The sequence below is a fragment of the Chanodichthys erythropterus genome, chromosome 24 (genome assembly GCF_024489055.1).
Source record: "Chanodichthys erythropterus isolate Z2021 chromosome 24, ASM2448905v1, whole genome shotgun sequence".
Classification (NCBI taxonomy): domain Eukaryota; kingdom Metazoa; phylum Chordata; class Actinopteri; order Cypriniformes; family Xenocyprididae; genus Chanodichthys; species Chanodichthys erythropterus.
In genome coordinates, this window is record NC_090244.1 from 16,576,915 (window position 1) to 16,597,355 (window position 20,441).

The 20,441-nt window shown below is 39.0% G+C and overlaps 1 long non-coding RNA gene across 1 annotated transcript; it reads left to right on the forward strand.

The window, feature by feature from the left end:
• Nucleotides 1–9,696: 9,696 nt before the first annotated feature.
• Nucleotides 9,697–20,081, forward strand: LOC137015369 (uncharacterized). Its single transcript, XR_010893951.1, has 3 exons — nucleotides 9,697–9,921; nucleotides 18,849–18,914; nucleotides 19,798–20,081. It is a non-coding gene; the product is annotated as an uncharacterized lncRNA (long non-coding RNA).
• Nucleotides 20,082–20,441: the final 360 nt, after the last annotated feature.

Consider the following 20,441-nt stretch of genomic DNA (forward strand, 5'->3'; position numbering starts at 1 on the left):
ACAACACATAACAACACATAACATAACATCATAACCTAACAGCACATAACATAACATCATAACATAACATAACAGCACATAACATAACATCATAACATAACATAACAACACATAACAACACATAACATAACATCATAACATAACCGCACATAACAACATAACATCATAACCTAACAGCACATAACATAACATCATAACATAACAACACATAACAACACATAACATAACATCATAACATAACCGCACATAACAACATAACATCATAACCTAACAGCACATAACATAACATCATAACATAACATAACAGCACATAACATAACATCATAACATAACATAACAGCTCATAACATAACATAGCAGCACATAACATAACATAACAGCTCATAACATAACATCATAACATAACATAACAGCTCATAACATAACATAGCAGCACATAACATAACATCATATCATAACATAACATAACATCATAACATAAAAGCACATAACATAACATCATAACAACATAACCACATAACATCATATCATATCATAACATAACATAACATAACATAACATAACATAACATAACATAACATAACATAACATCATAACAATTGTGTGATCTGTCTTTTGGGTACAAATGTCTGCCTAAAAACATAGGTTTAAAAAATTCATAATATAATATAATAAATATAATATAATAAATATAATATAATATAATATAATATAATATAATATAATATAATATAATATAATATAATATAATATAATATAATATAATAATTGTGTGATCTGTCTTTTGGGTACAAATGTCTGCCTAAAAACATTGGCACAGAGGGAAAAAAAAAAATCCTTCAAATCCATGTTTTTAGGCAGACATTTGTTATAATTATATATCATTTAAAAATCTTCTGCCTTCTGGATTCAGAGGGTACAAAAGTGCCAAAAATCATGGTCTCAGAAAAAAAGCAAGAAAAATATAATAATTATTATTTAATAAACAGAAAAATATAAATTAATACAATTAAAACGTATTAAATAAACACTACTACAACACCCAAAACCCACTTTTGATCCCAAAATACAGTATATGGCGAAACAAAATATCTACACTTTTTGAATAAAAATCCTGTAAATATAAAAAGCAGTAAGATAAATGTTTGATGTGGCAAAATTTCTCACCATACAGGCAAACATTTGAATGCATGAAAATATTTTGAGCAAGGTTTAAGTACATCAAAATTCAAAATAACCACTTTAGTTAATGGTGCGCCAATTTCCTGTTTGTTAAACCTCTTTGGGCATTTCATAACCTCTTAACTAAGTATTTTATAAGAACTCCTGTATTATTCTGCTTTTAGTGACTGAACGGTGCACATCTTGGAGCTTCAATGTTAGTACAGACATATTTCCCAAATGAATCCCCATCATGATTGGAGCACTCAAAGTGGGCCCACTTTACACATCCTTGACAACAAATCATTCCTCCCCACTTACGGAAAACAATTGCAGTCATTCTGCATGTTCTTCCTCTGCCTGCCTAAGAGTGTTTTAGTTGCCTTTTTGACCACAGTGTATCTATATGGATCTGAAAAACTATTTTTATCACCTTTTAAGAAAACTGATTAAAGCATATTATCAATCAAATGACCTCAACATCGCAATGCATAGTGTATAGTGTTTCAGTAACATTTTGGGGGAAAAAATAAAGGGAAAAAAATAAATTTTACTTCAGAGGGTCTTAAGCTCTCTTGTATCCTTCTATTTACAATAATAATAGGGACAGAGATGGAAAATATTTTACACTCCGTTGGGCAAAATTGATCTCATCTTGGTTTCAGTCTCCATTCAAAGCTTTGACAAAACTTTCATCTCTTGTCAAAAATCAACATGCATATTTGTAACTAGAGATTAGAATATACCCACAAATATATTCAAACATCAAAGCTAGTTTCTCTCAAAAAACATTTTTCTTAAGGTTTTGGGCGAATTTATGTAAAGCAGTTGCCGTTCTTCAAATGAATTCAGTTTGCAGAGGGACCCAAAAAATGTCTCCTGTTTTAAAACTTTTCCAATTAATTCATCAACATATGTCAAGAAGGCATTTGTTTGTTTATTCGTTCTACTCAAATTGATGTCAAACATTGCTCAATAAAACCGATTTAAGAACCGAAGTTCATTGTATGCTGAACAAAGACGCTATAAAATATCTTTTATTCAGAGGTATTGATTGGCTTTCATTAATCCATAGCCAGGTAAATGCAAACCCATCATTCATTAGCATGATGAAATGAATATTGAGTAACTGTCGGCGGTTTGAGGCACAAATTAGCATACATGACATACTTGATTAGGCACGACGAGATTGGTTACTTAGTTGGCAAAAAAAAAAAAAAAAATCTCTGAACAAGGATGTAATATGGATAAGCGTATCGAAAGTGCGGAGAAGCAGCAAACTAGGCAGACAGCATGCAAAACACAGCCAGCATTCTCGATAAGATACACGTTCCCAACGCCTGCATAATTGATAATGACAGTAATGAAGCCCTGCCACACTGATGTAAGTTTTCAAATTTTAATGAAGCAAAGTTGCACATTCTTTTGAAGGCTCTGTAGCTTTTTATATCATCTTATTAAGTGGTGCTGCACATTATGGTAGTAATTAAGTCAGAACATGGAAATAAATAAATAAGTGATTAACCAAAAAAAAAAAAAAAGTAGTAAACAAAACTTGAAGTAAAAAAAAGGTAAAAATACATCACATCTTTGCATTTGAAGTCAACTTCATAGTGCAAATCAGATGTGAGAATGCATATGTTTGTCGCTTTGTAATCACACAAGTGCAAAGTTACAGAGAAGACATTTAGAGCTTCCCATGGAGCAGAGAAAAGAATTTAGTATCCGACAGTTTTGGCATCTGGTGACCCCTCAGATTCAAACCATATGACTCCACTGGAGAAAGATCAAAGTTCCCTTATGAATAAACGAGTAGAGCCCATCTGTGTGTGTGTGTGTTATGAGACCAGGAGTCTACTGTGACCAATAAAGTGTCAGACTCAAACATCCAGTCGCTCGATGAACTGCATCACAGATTGCAGAGTTGGCTACCGAGCGCTACATTCTTCAGGACGTACTTGCGGTCAGCTAATATCTCGACAAATTCGGTACCGATCGAGAGTTAAAGGGTTATTTCAGGAATGAAAATTCTGTCATTAATTACTCACCCTCATGTCGTTCCACACCCGTAAGACCTTTTTGGAACACAAATTAAGATATTTTTGTTAAAATCCGATGGCTCAGTGAGGCCTGCGTTGCCAGCAAGATAATTAACACTTTCAGATGCCCAGAAAGCTACTAAAGACATATTTAAAACAGTTCATGTGACTACAGTGGTTCAACCTTATTGTTATGAAGTGATGAGAATACTTTTTGTGTGCCAAAAAACAAAATAACGACTTTATTCAACAACATTTAGTGATGGGTAATTTCAAAACACTGCTCGAAGCCTCATTTACTGAAATCAATGTCATGTGATTTCATTAAATGAGGCTTTGTTACGTCATTAGCGTTTTGAAAATTTTCCAATGGTTCACCACTGGGGGGCGTGACTTTGGCAGCCTGATACACGCTCTGATTCGACACAAAAGATTCGTAAAGCTTTGAAGCTTCATGAAGCAGTATTTTTTTTTTAATCGCCCATCACTAGATATTGTTGAATGAACTCGTTTGTATTTTTGCCGCACAAAATATTCTCGTCGCTTCATAACAATAAGGTTGAACCACTGTAGTCACATGAACTGATTTAAATATGTTTTTAGTGGCTTTCTGGACATCTGAAAATGTTAGTTATCTTGCTCTCAATGCAGGCCTCACTGAGCCATCGGATTTTATCAAAAATATCTTAATTTGTGTTCTGAAGATTAACGAAGGTCTTACGGGTGTGGAACAACATGAGGTGACAGAATGACAGAATTTTCATTTTTGTGTGAACTAACCCTTTAACAGTATCTACAAAAACTGTCTCTTATATACTATGTTAGGGGGAAAAAGTTTCCATAATACCATAATAGGTGTCCAGAGTAAAACAAAACTGAAATATGTATATTTGCAGGTTCATTTTGAATGTGAACAGATGTGAACTCAGTAGCAGGGCTGTCCTAAGCGTGGGGCAAGGCCCAGTAAAAGTTAATGGAAGCGGGGCCCACCCTTGGTACGATTGTGTTCTGTGTTCGAGCCAGTTGAACCGCCCTAAGGGTAGCCCTGCCTTGTGGTGGTCAACAGATTTTATATATATATATATATATATATATATATACACACACATACACATATATATGTCAAATTTGCTCACACCCAAATAGTGGCAAATTTGACAAGCTATAATAAATAATCTGTGATATACACTCAGATATACACCACAATACGGAAGAAAAGAAAATTGCATTTTCTATTTCATGCCGACTTCAAAAATACCATTCGACCACTAGAACTTAGTAAAGCCTCTGTACGATTTTTTGACTGATTCAAATGTCTGAAATGACTGAATTTTAAATCTTCTTGCCTGCAAAGAGCCGGTTCATAAGAGTCATCGGACATCACGGATTGCACTGTGTTCGTTGTTGCAGAGCAGGAAACACTGTACATAAAATCATAAAATACTGTTAAGCCATTATGTTCGCATTTAGAGAATCATTGTGGTCTTTATATAAAATATGTCATAACAATAATGTAAATATATTCCATTCCACACATATTTATCATTAATGGATGTCTTTCCCTATAGACTATAGCTCTCAGAGACCACTAGTCACAGCTTTATGATGTTGAACCTTTCCAAACACTTAAGTGCTTCAGTGTAATATATAGTGTACACAGCTAATAGCTGAGCTTTGCTAGCTACTGCAAATACACCGTTAATCAATATGAATCTCAATAGCAATCCATTTCCAAAACAACCCTGGATAGTAATGAAATCATCAGGTTATGTGAGAGCTTGTTATCGTTTAAAACCAGAGCTGTGCAGTGTTTCACTTCAGAAGGCCTTTATTAACCCCCTAGACGTGTATGGATTATTTTTATTATGGATGGATGCTTTTTTTTTTTGCTTCAAAATGTGCCCCCCCTTCACTGCCATTATAAAGCTTTGAGGAGCAAGGATATTTTAAAATATATCTCAGATTGTGTTTGTTTGAAAGAAGAAAGTCATATACACCTAGGACGGCTTGAGGATCATTTTCATTTTTGGGTGAACTAACCCTTTAAATCCACTGACAATTCATGAATGTCTATCAATGATTTATCCGTTTGAGCTGAGAATAATGTCTTTCTTTAGTTTCCATATCTAGACTTTAAACAAGTGTTATCAGATTCAAATCTGCTGTGCAACACTCCTAAATCTCCTGAGAACATCAAGATCTTGTGCAACTCTCATTCGAACCAGAGAAGAAGTAAATAAAGGCTGAGCAGCATTGAAATACGACTGGTACGAGGGCTCTTGGTGATTTCCATTAAGATAGACTCTCAGGTCTTGTCTTATTATAAAGTCATTAGTCTCTCAATCAGTGGCAGATTGGCTGTAATGTAGAGAAGTGAGACAGACAGCGTTACTGACCACGCAGGTGTCCAAACCACTTCATTTATGAGTAACTAATTAACTCATTATATATCTGCTTGTGTTTTAATTAGGCAAAATTTCACTATATAATGATAGAATTGAGGACTTTGTAGTCTCAAGATCTAAAAGTGGTTCTCTTAAAGGGATATTCACCTAAAAATTCCAGTATTTTTTTTTTTTTTCATACTATGGAAGTCAATGGCTACCGTCAAGTTTTTGGTTAACCACATTCTTCAAAATATTTTTTAGCAGAAAAAAAATTCAAACAGTTTGGAACAACTTAAAGGTGAGTAAATGATGACAGAATTTTCATTTTTATGCAAATTACCCCTTTAAGAGGATACAGAGAAGAAAATATACCTCAAAGATTTCTGTCTTCTAAACATGATAAGTGCTTGTCAGATTTTTGTTATAAAAAATATAAATTTATCTCACGGTCCTCCTCCTCAGTGTCAGATTTCAAACTTTTTTTGAAAGAAATTAATACTTTTACTTAGCAAGAACACATTACATTGATTAAAAGTGATATTAAATACATTTATTACGCTACAAATGATATATATACAAATAAATGCTGTTAATTTGATCTTTCATTGAAGAATCCTAAAAAAAAATGATCACGCTTTTCACAAAAATATTAAAGGTGCCCTCGAATGAAAAATTGAATTTATCTTGGCATAGTTGAATAACAAGAGTTCAGTTCTCAAACTCCATTGTTTCCTCCTTCTTATATAAATCTCATTTGTTTAAAAGACCTCAGAAGAACAGGCGAATCTCAACATAACACCGACTGTTATGTCCCCAATATTTGCATATGCCAGCCCATGTTCCCAACATTATGAAAGGCATTAGACAAGGGCAGGCAGTAACGTCTGGATGTGCACAGCTGAATCATCAGACTAGGTAAGCAAACAAGAACAACAGCGAAAAATGGCAGATGGAGCAATAATAACTGACATGATCCATGATATCATGATATTTTTAGTGATATTTGTAAATTGTCTTTCTAAAAGTTTTGTTAGCATGTTGCTAATGTACTGTTAAATGTGGTTAAAGTTACCATTGTTTCTTACTGTATTCACGGAGACAAGACTGTCGCTATTTTCATTTTTAAACACTTGCAGTCTGTATAATTCATAAACACAACTTCATTCTTTATAAATCTCTCCAACAGTGTAGCATTAGCCGCTAGCCACAGATCACAGCCTCAAATTCATTCAGAATCAAATGTAAACAATATAACAGTATATAATACTCACATAATCCGACGCATGCATGACGAACACTTTGTAAAGATCCATTTGAGGGTTATATTAGCTGTGTAAACTTTGTTTATGCACTGTTTAAGTGCTAGCACAAGCTCCGTGGGTGGAGAGCACGAGATTTAAAGGGGCCGCAGCATAAATCGGCGCATATTTAATTATGCCCCAAAATAGGCAGTTAAAAAAAATTATATAAAAAATATATGGGGTATTTTGAGCTGAAACTTCACAGACACATTCAGGGGACACATTAGACTTATATTACATCTTTTAATGTTCGATGGCACCTTTAAGCAGCACAACAGTTTTCAACGTTGATAATAATAAATGTCTCTTGAGCACCAAATCAGCATTAGACTGATTTCTGAAGGATCATGTGACACTGAAGATTGGAGTAATATGTGTTACAGGGATGCCATATTTTTGGAACAAATTAGCATTTTAGCAATTACAGTGCCATCATCATGAAGTCATGAAGAGTTTTTGAATGGGTTTTTGGTTATATGCCTGAAATAAAGTCGGTGGTATTTTCACAATTTATTCAACAACATAAAATACATCAATCTTGTGATTAAATGGGACTACAGAGGTTGTCTGGAACATTAAACGTCATCGCACCGAACAGGAAAATTCATTTTCACACTAGTCCTCATTATGTTTATTACGCTATTGCAAACTATTCCAACCAAAACTTTCATGGAAAATGTTTTTTAAGAAAAAACACTGGAAAAGTTGTCGGAAGCTTCCTGGTGGTGACACTGAAGTCATGCGACCATTGTGTAGCTCATTTATTGTCTAGTTTAGCTTTTTACTTCTGGCGATTGTATTTAGGCTAGAAAATTCATAAAAATTGTGTTCGTCTATCATGATTAACAAAATGTGTAAGAATCATAACCTTTTGTTGGTCACAGCTTATTTTCTGCAATAATCCAAAAGCCAATATAACAATCCTATTGGGTTTTTGTTAAAGTAATGCTGCGTTCCAGGCAGGTTTTTGAGCCCGTAAGTCACAACTTCAAATCACGACTCACGACTTTGTAGCGTTCCAGGAAAGTCACGCCAAACTGCGTAAAAGTGTGGCGGACCGTACGGGGCTTATGCTCATTAACAATTATTTCGTGCTTACACCTTGCTTATTTGAGGGAAACAGAGGAGGGAAACGGCGCATTAGGGAAAAGAAGCTGTTATACCTTTTATTTTACGTTATTTTAGCGTGCACTTGCATAAACACCGCATCCGTAGGAGCTGCCATTGTTGTTTCGCGGGCTATGTGACGTCAGAACCCGTAACTGGGAGTACATCGATCTAGTACGAGTTCACGGGTGGGAAGTCACGGGTTTGACTGTTGTTCCAGTGCACTTTCACGGGTAGAAGGTTGGAAAAACACGGGTTACGGGTTGCCTGGAACGCGGCATAACACTTCTGGAATACTTTAGGAAATGTTCTGCGTTACATATTTTTACCGATTTATGCCATCCTACCACAACTATTTTTGGCCAGGCACACAGCGTTGCCGTTGGACCAATGTTTGCTGGGTAATTACTCAACCTCATGTCGTTCCACACCCGTAAGACCTTCATTCAACGTCGGAACATAAAGTAAGATATTTTTGATGAAATCTGAGAGCTCTCTGACTCCTCCATAGACAGCAATTTAACCACCACTTTCAAGTTCCAGAAAGGTATTAAAGACATCATTAAAATAGTCACTATTTTATGTGACTACAGTGGTTCAACCTTAATGTTATGAAGCGATGAGAATTCTTTTCTGTGCAAAACAAAAATAACGACTTTATCCAACAATATCTTCTCTTCTGTGTCATTCTCCTACATTCTCCAGGTTCTACGTCAGAAAGCCGGCTCAGACGCTGTTCACACGAGCAGCAGGACAGGAGCCGGCCAATAATGACTCGGCATTAGGACGTAGAACCTGGAAGTGCTGGATGTAAACAGCATAAGAGAATGACACACAGAAGAGAAGATATTTGTTGAATAAAGTCGTTATTTTTGTTTCATTTTTGCGCACAAAACTTATTCTCGTCACTTCCTAATATTAAGGTTGAACCACTGCAGTCACATCAATGACTTTAACAATGTCTTTAATACCTTTCTGGAACTTGAAAGTGGTGGTTAAATTGCTGTCTATTGAGGAGTCAGAGAGCTCTCGGATTTCATCAAAAATATCTTAACTTGTGTTCCGAAGATCTTACAGGTTTGGAATGACATGAGAGTGAGTAATTAATTACATTATTTTCATTTTTCGATTGAACTACCCCTTTAAGCAATATTTTTTTTACTGAGCAGCACTCTTATGTGCCACAAGTCTGGATATTAGTGTGAATTCACCTATTATCAGCCTGAACCCTGAATATATTGACCATCAAGCACTCTGTTGACCTGGATCAGCCTCAGTTCAGTTGCTATGAGACGAGGCAGCGAGCGCTTAAACAGTTAACTTCACAAATACTCCCCGCAGCCAATGTTCTCTGGTGGACAAGTAAAAGATGCGATATTTGTGTGCTGTCATGATGGTAATATCCGATAAGAAGCGGTTTCCCTTAAAACGTAATGTTTTCTAGCAATCTCCTCTTCGAGATACCAAGATAAGTCTTATAACCGGACGCTGCAGTTTTATGCTGCAGAAATAAATGGATTCTGAACCTGGGCCACCCTAAGCCCTTAAAGTCAGGCTTTACACCGTGTGGCTAAATCTTGCTAACACAGTGCAACTTTAAAGCTCGTCAGTGAGGAAAGGAGGGTGATTAAGGAGAGGGCAGTCGCTACAAGATGCCCTCTCTTATCTCCATGCAGCGAAGTTTCCATTGATCCGCCCCGCTACGGTGTGTGTGCCGCTCCGCAGGCTAGCGAACATTACGATTCAGCTCCACCCATCTCGAGTCCATTGATCCAGTCGTGCATCTGGGAGAGAGCCACGGGAGGCCTTTGAGAGGGCTAATGAGTCGAATAAACAGGACGGAGAGACAAGAAAGGAACGCACGGGAGGTGAGAGGCCTCCCGGGTCAAACTCCTGATGTGGACAGACACGTGCAGATGTTTTCCGGTAGGTGTTCACACGGAACAAGATTGGAGGGAGAAATAAACCAGATTGTTCTTGGTCACGCAAGATGTCTTCTGACAAACAAACGGGTGTTTAAATGAGCAAATGCGGTCTGTTTTGCAAAATCCGTGACAGTTGTTGCGCACGACAAGAAATATAACTGAGAAATATTACACCCCTGAAACCGAGTAGCATGACTGATGGTAATAAGGTGGGTGTGTTTTGTGATAAAATCTAGCAGAACCGCAACGGGCTGCTGTAAAACTGTTTGGGATTCAAAGCACACGGCTCTCAGGTTCACACAGTATCCCAGCCAGACTCCTTGGATGTGATGTTACCGAACTCGGATGGCTAGCTCAGCTGTTTATTTGTACTGGGATCATTCCACTTTGTCTTTGCAATCTCGACGTAAATTATTGTCGAGATAAAAAGCGCAAAAAAAGAGAGAGAGAGATAATCTCCAGGCTTGCATTGCATTACCATTAATCAGTTTGTTGACAGTTTCGTCCTTTCGTGTTGTTCAAGTTCAAACAATAACTTCTCTAATCCAAACATCCGTGAACCGTCAGACAGAAAGATGATGCAAAGCGCTGATCTAAGATCAGGTTTTTCTATGCTTCATCTGATCTGAGGGAATATTAGCTGGGATTTGATTTTAAATGCAAATCAGGTATGCCTTTCTGAATTTGCAGCCATCAAATGTTTGGGTGTTTATGGGTTTATGAAGAGCAGAGGAGAAATGTATTCCAGTCACAATCCCCCTCACATCTGTCCCAAATGCCTGACAGCTTCAAAGCAGGTTAGGGCCACAATTGCAGGCCTCAAACCACCGAATATTGTGTATTTTCAGCACACAGCCTTTAGCGGAGAGCAACCAAGTGGCAAAACGTGTTTTTAAGTCTATTTCAAGTCAATAACCAGATTTTCTAAAGAGAACGTGAGTGGCATTTGTCCATTCAAAATTTGCTGTCACGATGTTGCAAGGCATTGCTATGCAACGGCGGACGTGTTCTTCAAATGTTCTTGCTATGCATGTTGCAATATGATTGCAAGAATGTTTTTCCCGCCCTTTTTGCCCAATTTATCATGTGAAAATAATCAGTCCGATCACTCAGAAAAGAACTAGCTTGGTCACACTTGGTATCATTCATATCTAGCACAAATGATGTGGGGCAAATTACCTGCCGAAATTTAACCCTACAATCCAAAAAATCTAAAGCAATTGGGTTGTTTTAACCCAGCGGTTGGGTTAAATGTTTGCCCAATGTGCTGAGCAGTTTAATTTAAGTGGGGTTAGCTTAAAATGAAGCCAAAATTAAAAATTAGACACATAAGCTAATTACTAGAGGCAACAATAATAATAATAATAGTCAAAAGTTGCATATTTATTAGTAAGAAATGTAATAAATGTTTATTATTTAATTATTATTCATTAAACTTGAATGTTAATTTATTAAACATTAATAAATGTTAATTTCCATCATATTTTGGGTTCATTTTAAGCAAGCAATACATTTTTAAACAATAGTTGAGTTAAATAACACTATCCAGCAGGTTGGGCAAACATTTAACCCAACCGCTGAGTTAAAACAACCCAATCACTGGATTTGTTCATTTTCAACCCAACTTGGGGAATGGGGTTAAAATGGGGTTAAAACACAGTGTGATTTTTGTATTTCCTCCCCAATAAAATCATGAAATTTCTTTGATATTCCATGTATAAAAACATAAATCTTGTATAAGCCTCAGCACACTTTAAAAAATCTTGGTCAATATTGAGCTCTTTGGGTCATTGTCGAGGTTATTTTTCCAGTACTTGGGTAATTTTTGTGTTACCCAGCTCCTGGGTCAGACGTAACAACCCAGCATTTGGGTAGTTTTTGCTTTACCCAGATCCTGGGTCAGACGTAACAACCCAGCGTTTGGGTAGTTTTTGCTTTACCCAGATCCTGGGTCAGACGTAACAAGCCAGCATTTGGGTAGTTTTTGCTTTACCCAGATCCTGGGTCAGATGTAACAACCCAGTGTTTGGGTAGTTTTTGTTTGACCCAGATCCTGGATCAGATGTAAGAACCCAGCATTTGGGTAGCTTATGTTTTACCCTACTCCTGGGTCAGACGTAACAAGCCAGCATTTGGGTAGTTTTTGCTTTACCCAGATCCTGGGTCAGACGTAACAACCCAGCGTTTGGGTAGTTTTTGTTTTACCCAGATCCTGGGTCAGACGTAACAACCCAGCGGTTGGGTAGGTTTTACCCAGATCCTGGGTCAGACGTAACAACCCAGCGTTTGGGTAGTTTTTGTTTGACCCAGATCCTGGGTCAGATGTAACAACCCAGTGTTTGGGTAGTTTTTGTTTGACCCAGATCCTGGATCAGATGTAAGAACCCTGCATTTGGGTAGTTTATGTTTTACCCTACTCCTGGGTCAGACGTAACAACCCAGCATTTGGGTAGTTTTTGCTTTACCCAGATCCTGGGTCAGATGTAACAACCCAGTGTTTGGGTAGTTTTTGTTTGACCCAGATCCTGGATCAGATGTAACAAGCCAGCATTTGGGTAGTTTTTGCTTTACCCAGATCCTAGGTCAGATGTAACAACCCAGTGTTTGGGTAGTTTTTGCTTTACCCAGATCCTGGGTCAGACGTAACAACCCAGCGTTTGGGTAGTTTTTGCTTTACCCAGATCCTGGGTCAGACGTAACAAGCCAGCATTTGGGTAGTTTTTGCTTTACCCAGATCCTGGGTCAGATGTAACAACCCAGTGTTTGGGTAGTTTTTGTTTGACCCAGATCCTGGGTCAGATGTAACAACCCAGTGTTTGGGTAGTTTTTGATTGACCCAGATCCTGGGTCAGATGTAACAACCCAGCATTTGGGTAGTTTTTGCTTTACCCAGATCCTGGGTCAGACGTAACAAGCCAGCATTTGGGTAGTTTTTGCTTTACCCAGATCCTGGGTCAGACGTAACAACCCAGCGTTTGGGTAGTTTTTGTTTTACCCAGATCCTGGGTCAGACGTAACAACCCAGCGTTTGGGTAGTTTTTGTTTGACCCAGATCCTGGGTCAGATGTAACAACCCAGTGTTTGGGTAGTTTTTGTTTGACCCAGATCCTGGATCAGATGTAAGAACCCTGCATTTGGGTAGTTTATGTTTTACCCTACTCCTGGGTCAGACGTAACAACCCAGCATTTGGGTAGTTTTTGCTTTACCCAGATCCTGGGTCAGATGTAACAACCCAGTGTTTGGGTAGTTTTTGTTTGACCCAGATCCTGGGTCAGATGTAACAACCCAGCATTTGGGTAGTTTTTGTTTGACCCAGATCCTGGATCAGATGTAAGAACCCTGCATTTGGGTAGTTTATGTTTTACCCTACTCCTGGGTCAGACGTAACAAGCCAGCATTTGGGTAGTTTTTGCTTTACCCAGATCCTGGGTCAGACGTAACAACCCAGCGTTTGGGTAGTTTTTGTTTTACCCAGATCCTGGGTCAGACGTAACAACCCAGTGGTTGGGTAGTTTTTGCTTTACCCAGATCCTGGGTCAGACGTAACAACCCAGCATTTGGGTAGTTTTTGCTTTACCCAGATCCTGGGTCAGACGTAACAACCCAGTGTTTGGGTAGTTTTTGTTTGACCCAGATCCTGGGTCAGATGTAACAACCCAGTGTTTGGGTAGTTTTTGTTTGACCCAGATCCTGGATCAGATGTAAGAACCCTGCATTTGGGTAGTTTATGTTTTACCCTACTCCTGGGTCAGACGTAACAACCCAGCATTTGGGTAGTTTTTGCTTTACCCAGATCCTGGGTCAGATGTAACAACCCAGTGTTTGGGTAGTTTTTGTTTGACCAAGATCCTGGATCAGATGTAAGAACCCAGCATTTGGGTAGTTTATGTTTTACCCTACTCCTGGGTCAGACGTAACAAGCCAACATTTGGGTAGTTTTTGTTTTACCCAGATCCTGGGTCAGACGTAACAACCCAGTGGTTGGGTAGTTTTTGCTTTACCCAGATCCTGGGTCAGACGTAACAACCCAGCATTTGGGTAGTTTTTGCTTTACCCAGATCCTGGGTCAGACGTAACAACCCAGTGTTTGGGTAGTTTTTGTTTGACCCAGATCCTGGGTCAGATGTAACAACCCAGTGTTTGGGTAGTTTTTGTTTGACCCAGATCCTGGATCAGATGTAAGAACCCTGCATTTGGGTAGTTTATGTTTTACCCTACTCCTGGGTCAGACGTAACAACCCAGCATTTGGGTAGTTTTTGCTTTACCCAGATCCTGGGTCAGACGTAACAACCCAGTGGTTGGGTAGTTATTGTTTTACCCAGATCATGGGTCAGATGTAACAACCCAGCATTTGGGTAGTTTTTGCTTTACCCAGATCCTGGGTCAGATGTAACAACCCAGTGTTTGGGTAGTTTTTGTTTGACCAAGATCCTGGATCAGATGTAAGAACCCAGCATTTGGGTAGTTTATGTTTTACCCTACTCCTGGGTCAGACGTAACAAGCCAGCATTTGGGTAGTTTTTGTTTTACCCAGATCCTGGGTCAGACGTAACAACCCAGCATTTGGGTAGTTTTTGCTTTACCCAGATCCTGGGTCAGACGTAACAACCCAGCGTTTGGGTAGTTTTTGCTTTACCCAGATCCTGGGTCAGACTTAACAACCCAGTGGTTGGGTAGTTTTTGTTTTACCCAGATCATGGGTCAGATGTAACAACCCAGCATTTGGGTAGTTTTTGCTTTACCCAGATCCTGAGTCAGACGTAACAACCCAGCGTTTGGGTAGTTTTTGTTTTACCCAGATCCTGGGTCAGACGTAACAACCCAGTGGTTGGGTAGTTTTTGTTTTACCCAGATCATGGGTCAGACGTAACAACCCAGCATTTGGGTAGTTTTTGCTTTACCCAGATCCTGGGTCAGACGTAACAACTCAGCATTTGGGCAGTTTTTGTTTTACCCAGATCCTGGGTCAGACGTAACAACCCAGTGGTTGGGTAGTTTTTGTTTTACCCAGATCATGGGTCAGACGTAACAACCCAGCATTTGGGTAGTTTTTGTTTTACCCAGATCATGGGTCAGACGTAACAACCCAGTTTTTGGGTAGTTTTTGCTTTACCCAGATCCTGGGTCAGACGTAACAACCCAGCGTTTGGGTAGTTTTTGTTTTACCCAGATCCTGGGTCAGACGTAACAACCCAGCGTTTGGGTAGTTTTTGTTTTACCCTACTCCTGGGTCAGACGTAACAAGCCAGCATTTGGGTAGTTTTTGCTTTACCCAGATCCTGGGTCAGACGTAACAACCCAGCGTTTGGGTAGTTTTTGTTTTACCCAGATCCTGGGTCAGACGTAACAACCCAGTGGTTGGGTAGTTTTTGCTTTACCCAGATCCTGGGTCAGATGTAACAACCCAGCATTTGGGTAGTTTTTGCTTTACCCAGATCCTGGGTCAGACGTAACAACCCAGTGTTTGGGTAGTTTTTGTTTGACCCAGATCCTGGTTCAGATGTAAGAAGCCTTCATTTGGGTAGTTTTTGCTTTACCCAGATCCTGGGTCAGACGTAACAACCCAGCATTTGGGTAGTTTTTGCTTTACCCAGATCCTGGGTCAGACGTAACAACCCAGCATTTGGGTAGTTTTTGCTTTACCCAGATCCTGGGTCAGACGTAACAACCCAGTGTTTGGGTAGTTTTTGTTTGACCCAGATCCTGGGTCAGATGTAACAACCCAGTGTTTGGGTAGTTTTTGTTTGACCCAGATCCTGGATCAGATGTAACAAGCCAGCATTTGGGTAGTTTTTGCTTTACCCAGATCCTGGGTCAGATGTAACAACCCAGTGTTTGGGTAGTTTTTGTTTGACCCAGATCCTGGATCAGATGTAAGAACCCAGCATTTGGGTAGCTTATGTTTTACCCTACTCCTGGGTCAGACGTAACAAGCCAGCATTTGGGTAGTTTTTGCTTTACCCAGATCCTGGGTCAGACGTAACAACCCAGCGTTTGGGTAGTTTTTGTTTTACCCAGATCCTGGGTCAGACGTAACAACCCAGCGTTTGGGTAGTTTTTGTTTGACCCAGATCCTGGGTCAGATGTAACAACCCAGTGTTTGGGTAGTTTTTGTTTGACCCAGATCCTGGATCAGATGTAAGAACCCTGCATTTGGGTAGTTTATGTTTTACCCTACTCCTGGGTCAGACGTAACAACCCAGCATTTGGGTAGTTTTTGCTTTACCCAGATCCTGGGTCAGATGTAACAACCCAGTGTTTGGGTAGTTTTTGTTTGACCCAGATCCTGGGTCAGATGTAACAACCCAGCATTTGGGTAGTTTTTGTTTTACCCAGATCCTGGGTCAGACGTAACAACCCAGCATTTGGGTAGTTTTTGTTTTACCCAGATCATGGGTCAGACGTAACAACCCAGTGTTTGGGTAGTTTTTGCTTTACCCAGATCCTGGGTCAGACGTAACAACCCAGCGTTTGGGTAGTTTTTGTTTTACCCAGATCCTGGGTCAGACGTAACAACCCAGTGGTTGGGTAGTTTTTGCTTTACCCAGATCCTGGGTCAGACGTAACAACCCAGCATTTGGGTAGTTTTTGCTTTACCCAGATCCTGGGTCAGACGTAACAACCCAGTGTTTGGGTAGTTTTTGTTTGACCCAGATCCTGGGTCAGATGTAACAACCCAGTGTTTGGGTAGTTTTTGTTTGACCCAGATCCTGGATCAGATGTAAGAACCCTGCATTTGGGTAGTTTATGTTTTACCCTACTCCTGGGTCAGACGTAACAACCCAGCATTTGGGTAGTTTTTGCTTTACCCAGATCCTGGGTCAGATGTAACAACCCAGTGTTTGGGTAGTTTTTGTTTGACCAAGATCCTGGATCAGATGTAAGAACCCAGCATTTGGGTAGTTTATGTTTTACCCTACTCCTGGGTCAGACGTAACAAGCCAGCATTTGGGTAGTTTTTGTTTTACCCAGATCCTGGGTCAGACGTAACAACCCAGTGGTTGGGTAGTTTTTGCTTTACCCAGATCCTGGGTCAGACGTAACAACCCAGCATTTGGGTAGTTTTTGCTTTACCCAGATCCTGGGTCAGACGTAACAACCCAGTGTTTGGGTAGTTTTTGTTTGACCCAGATCCTGGGTCAGATGTAACAACCCAGTGTTTGGGTAGTTTTTGTTTGACCCAGATCCTGGATCAGATGTAAGAACCCTGCATTTGGGTAGTTTATGTTTTACCCTACTCCTGGGTCAGACGTAACAACCCAGCATTTGGGTAGTTTTTGCTTTACCCAGATCCTGGGTCAGACGTAACAACCCAGTGGTTGGGTAGTTATTGTTTTACCCAGATCATGGGTCAGATGTAACAACCCAGCATTTGGGTAGTTTTTGCTTTACCCAGATCCTGGGTCAGATGTAACAACCCAGTGTTTGGGTAGTTTTTGTTTGACCAAGATCCTGGATCAGATGTAAGAACCCAGCATTTGGGTAGTTTATGTTTTACCCTACTCCTGGGTCAGACGTAACAAGCCAGCATTTGGGTAGTTTTTGTTTTACCCAGATCCTGGGTCAGACGTAACAACCCAGCATTTGGGTAGTTTTTGCTTTACCCAGATCCTGGGTCAGACGTAACAACCCAGCGTTTGGGTAGTTTTTGCTTTACCCAGATCCTGGGTCAGACTTAACAACCCAGTGGTTGGGTAGTTTTTGTTTTACCCAGATCATGGGTCAGATGTAACAACCCAGCATTTGGGTAGTTTTTGCTTTACCCAGATCCTGAGTCAGACGTAACAACCCAGCGTTTGGGTAGTTTTTGTTTTACCCAGATCCTGGGTCAGACGTAACAACCCAGCATTTGGGTAGTTTTTGTTTTACCCAGATCATGGGTCAGACGTAACAACCCAGCATTTGGGTAGTTTTTGCTTTACCCAGATCCTGGGTCAGACGTAACAACTCAGCATTTGGGCAGTTTTTGTTTTACCCAGATCCTGGGTCAGACGTAACAACCCAGTGGTTGGGTAGTTTTTGTTTTACCCAGATCATGGGTCAGACGTAACAACCCAGCATTTGGGTAGTTTTTGTTTTACCCAGATCCTGGGTCAGACGTAACAACCCAGTGGTTGGGTAGTTTTTGTTTTACCCAGATCATGGGTCAGACGTAACAACCCAGCATTTGGGTAGTTTTTGTTTTACCCAGATCATGGGTCAGACGTAACAACCTAGTGGTTGGGTAGTTTTTGTTTTACCCAGATCCCTGATCAGACGTAACAACCCAGGGGTTGAGTTATTTATCGCAGGCTCTTTGCGACCTCTTCAGGAGAGAGCAGTGCAGATACATCAATTCTCTTTGGTAAAATACAGGTTTGTGTATGTTTTATTTTATCTAAAAATTCTGTTCTGTATATCGTTTGATTTTATGCAAAGCAACATACAAGGGCATGATGTGAGTCACCTAAAGAAGTGTCACATCTGTCTATTAACGTGATGCAAACGCCTGATGCTTTGCATAAAATCTTGTGTTTTTATTCAAAAAGATACAGAATATACTTAGGATGTTAAAATATGTTCTCAGAATTATACACTGATCATTTATGGACAGGTTATGGAGTCAGTCACAGCATTTTTTGGCTATGAGTGAAACGCAAGACGGTGGTCTGAAGTTAGGAGCTCCCTCTGTCACTAGAAACAACAAAGACTGATTGATTACACTTAAACTACTTCTAAATGTTTATTTTTTACTTCTAATATCTGTTAAACAAGCTTAAATGTAGGCAATATGTATTGAAAAAAATCTTTGTCAATACTGAGCCTTTTGGGTAATTTCTTTGGGTTATTTTTCCAGTACTTAAAGTTAAAATTTGGATATACATGAGTAAATGTTTCTAAAACATATCCTTAACTGTTGCCTCCCTACTTGTTTTTGAATACACAGAGTTTCTTACCCATAGGAAGCCATTCCATTACCGAAAATCAAACAAGGTTATAAAAGATAACGGATGTAAGTATCAACATGATGCTTCGATTTCCCGACTGTCTTTTTTTGTTGTTTAATTGATAAAAGAAAAAAGATTTTAGCTACCGCTATTATTACTGTTCAAAAACTAAAGTTTTTTTAAAGTAACAATGTGTTGTATGGAGATATGCTAATGACGAGAGCTATGACCAATCAAAGAGGAGGAAACTTCAGCGGGGCGCCGTTAAGCCTGCTGCTAGTACGGATATTTGGAAAAGACCTGCGACAGCAATATCTCTGAATCCCAAAGTTTGATTCTGCCATATATCTTTTAGCAATAATCATTTAACTGAACAAAAAACCTCCAAAATTTCAGGTATTTCTCAATGAAGAACTTGTCAAACCTGAAAAATACAGAACAGTGATATAATTTGCAATTGGTCGAAGGAGGTGTGATCTAGTAAAATTGAAAGCAATGATAATCCAGGATGAGTCACTAGGGAAAATGGGCTATTTAACGCAGAACCATGAAATGGTGTTTCACGGTTTTAAGCAGAACAAAAAAGATAGAGATATTAATGGTGAGTCATTTTGCAGCATTTTAAATGGATAAGTTTGCCTTCACAGAGAAGCAAAAAATGAATTTCACGTCAAAGATGAAGATGTGAATTACAAGGTAAATGAGATTTGCAGGGATTATAATTAAAAACCAGTACATATTGTGTTCCACAGATCAAGTAGGTGTTTATGGGCTGTGTTTAATTTGAATAATGAATTCAAACCAATTCTTTAAGGAGTTTCAATAGCTGTCCTTTCTGAGGAAGCCCATGAGGGTTTGATTAATTTGTCTTTTCACTGCTGCATTACCTCCGCATTCCACTTCAAAGACCTAATGTCATTTTTTAAACTTTTGTCTGTTTCGTTCCAGGAATACGTCCAACTTTCTGAGCACGATGGGACCCCATCGCCTCAGTCTCTATTAACAAATTTCCTTGATTCCTAATTTGAGCGGACAGAAACAGCCACTGTAATTATGTCAGAAATCTTCCCCATCTGACTAATTATATTTCTCATCATAGTCTGATGATGCTCATTATACTCCCTTTCCATGAAACAGCGATAAATAAGAGGCTCAAGACAAGCTGTTGAAAACACTGGGCCCCGAGTACAGCATAACCATAATGAGATGCAGATAATATAGGTTAAGGGCATTTAAATATACAATGCAATACAAAGTACATTCACTATTAAGGAGTTTTTCTAAAATGCACTGTAAATAGTATTAAATATTAGTACATGTAATTTTACTGTAAAATATTCCATTCCAGTATGCAATGCTCACTTTAAAATCAAATCAACTGATGAATAAAATCGAGTCCAACTCTACATTTTTTTTGTTTGATTTCACTTGGAAAATTGTCACAGTATGGTAGTAAAGTTAGTCGCAACTTCCATTTCATGCTAATTTTTAAAAGTTCACCCAAAAATGAAAATTAATTATCATCAGTCATTAATTACTCTCCCTCATGTCGTTCCACACCTGTAAGACCGTAATTCATCTTTGGAACACAA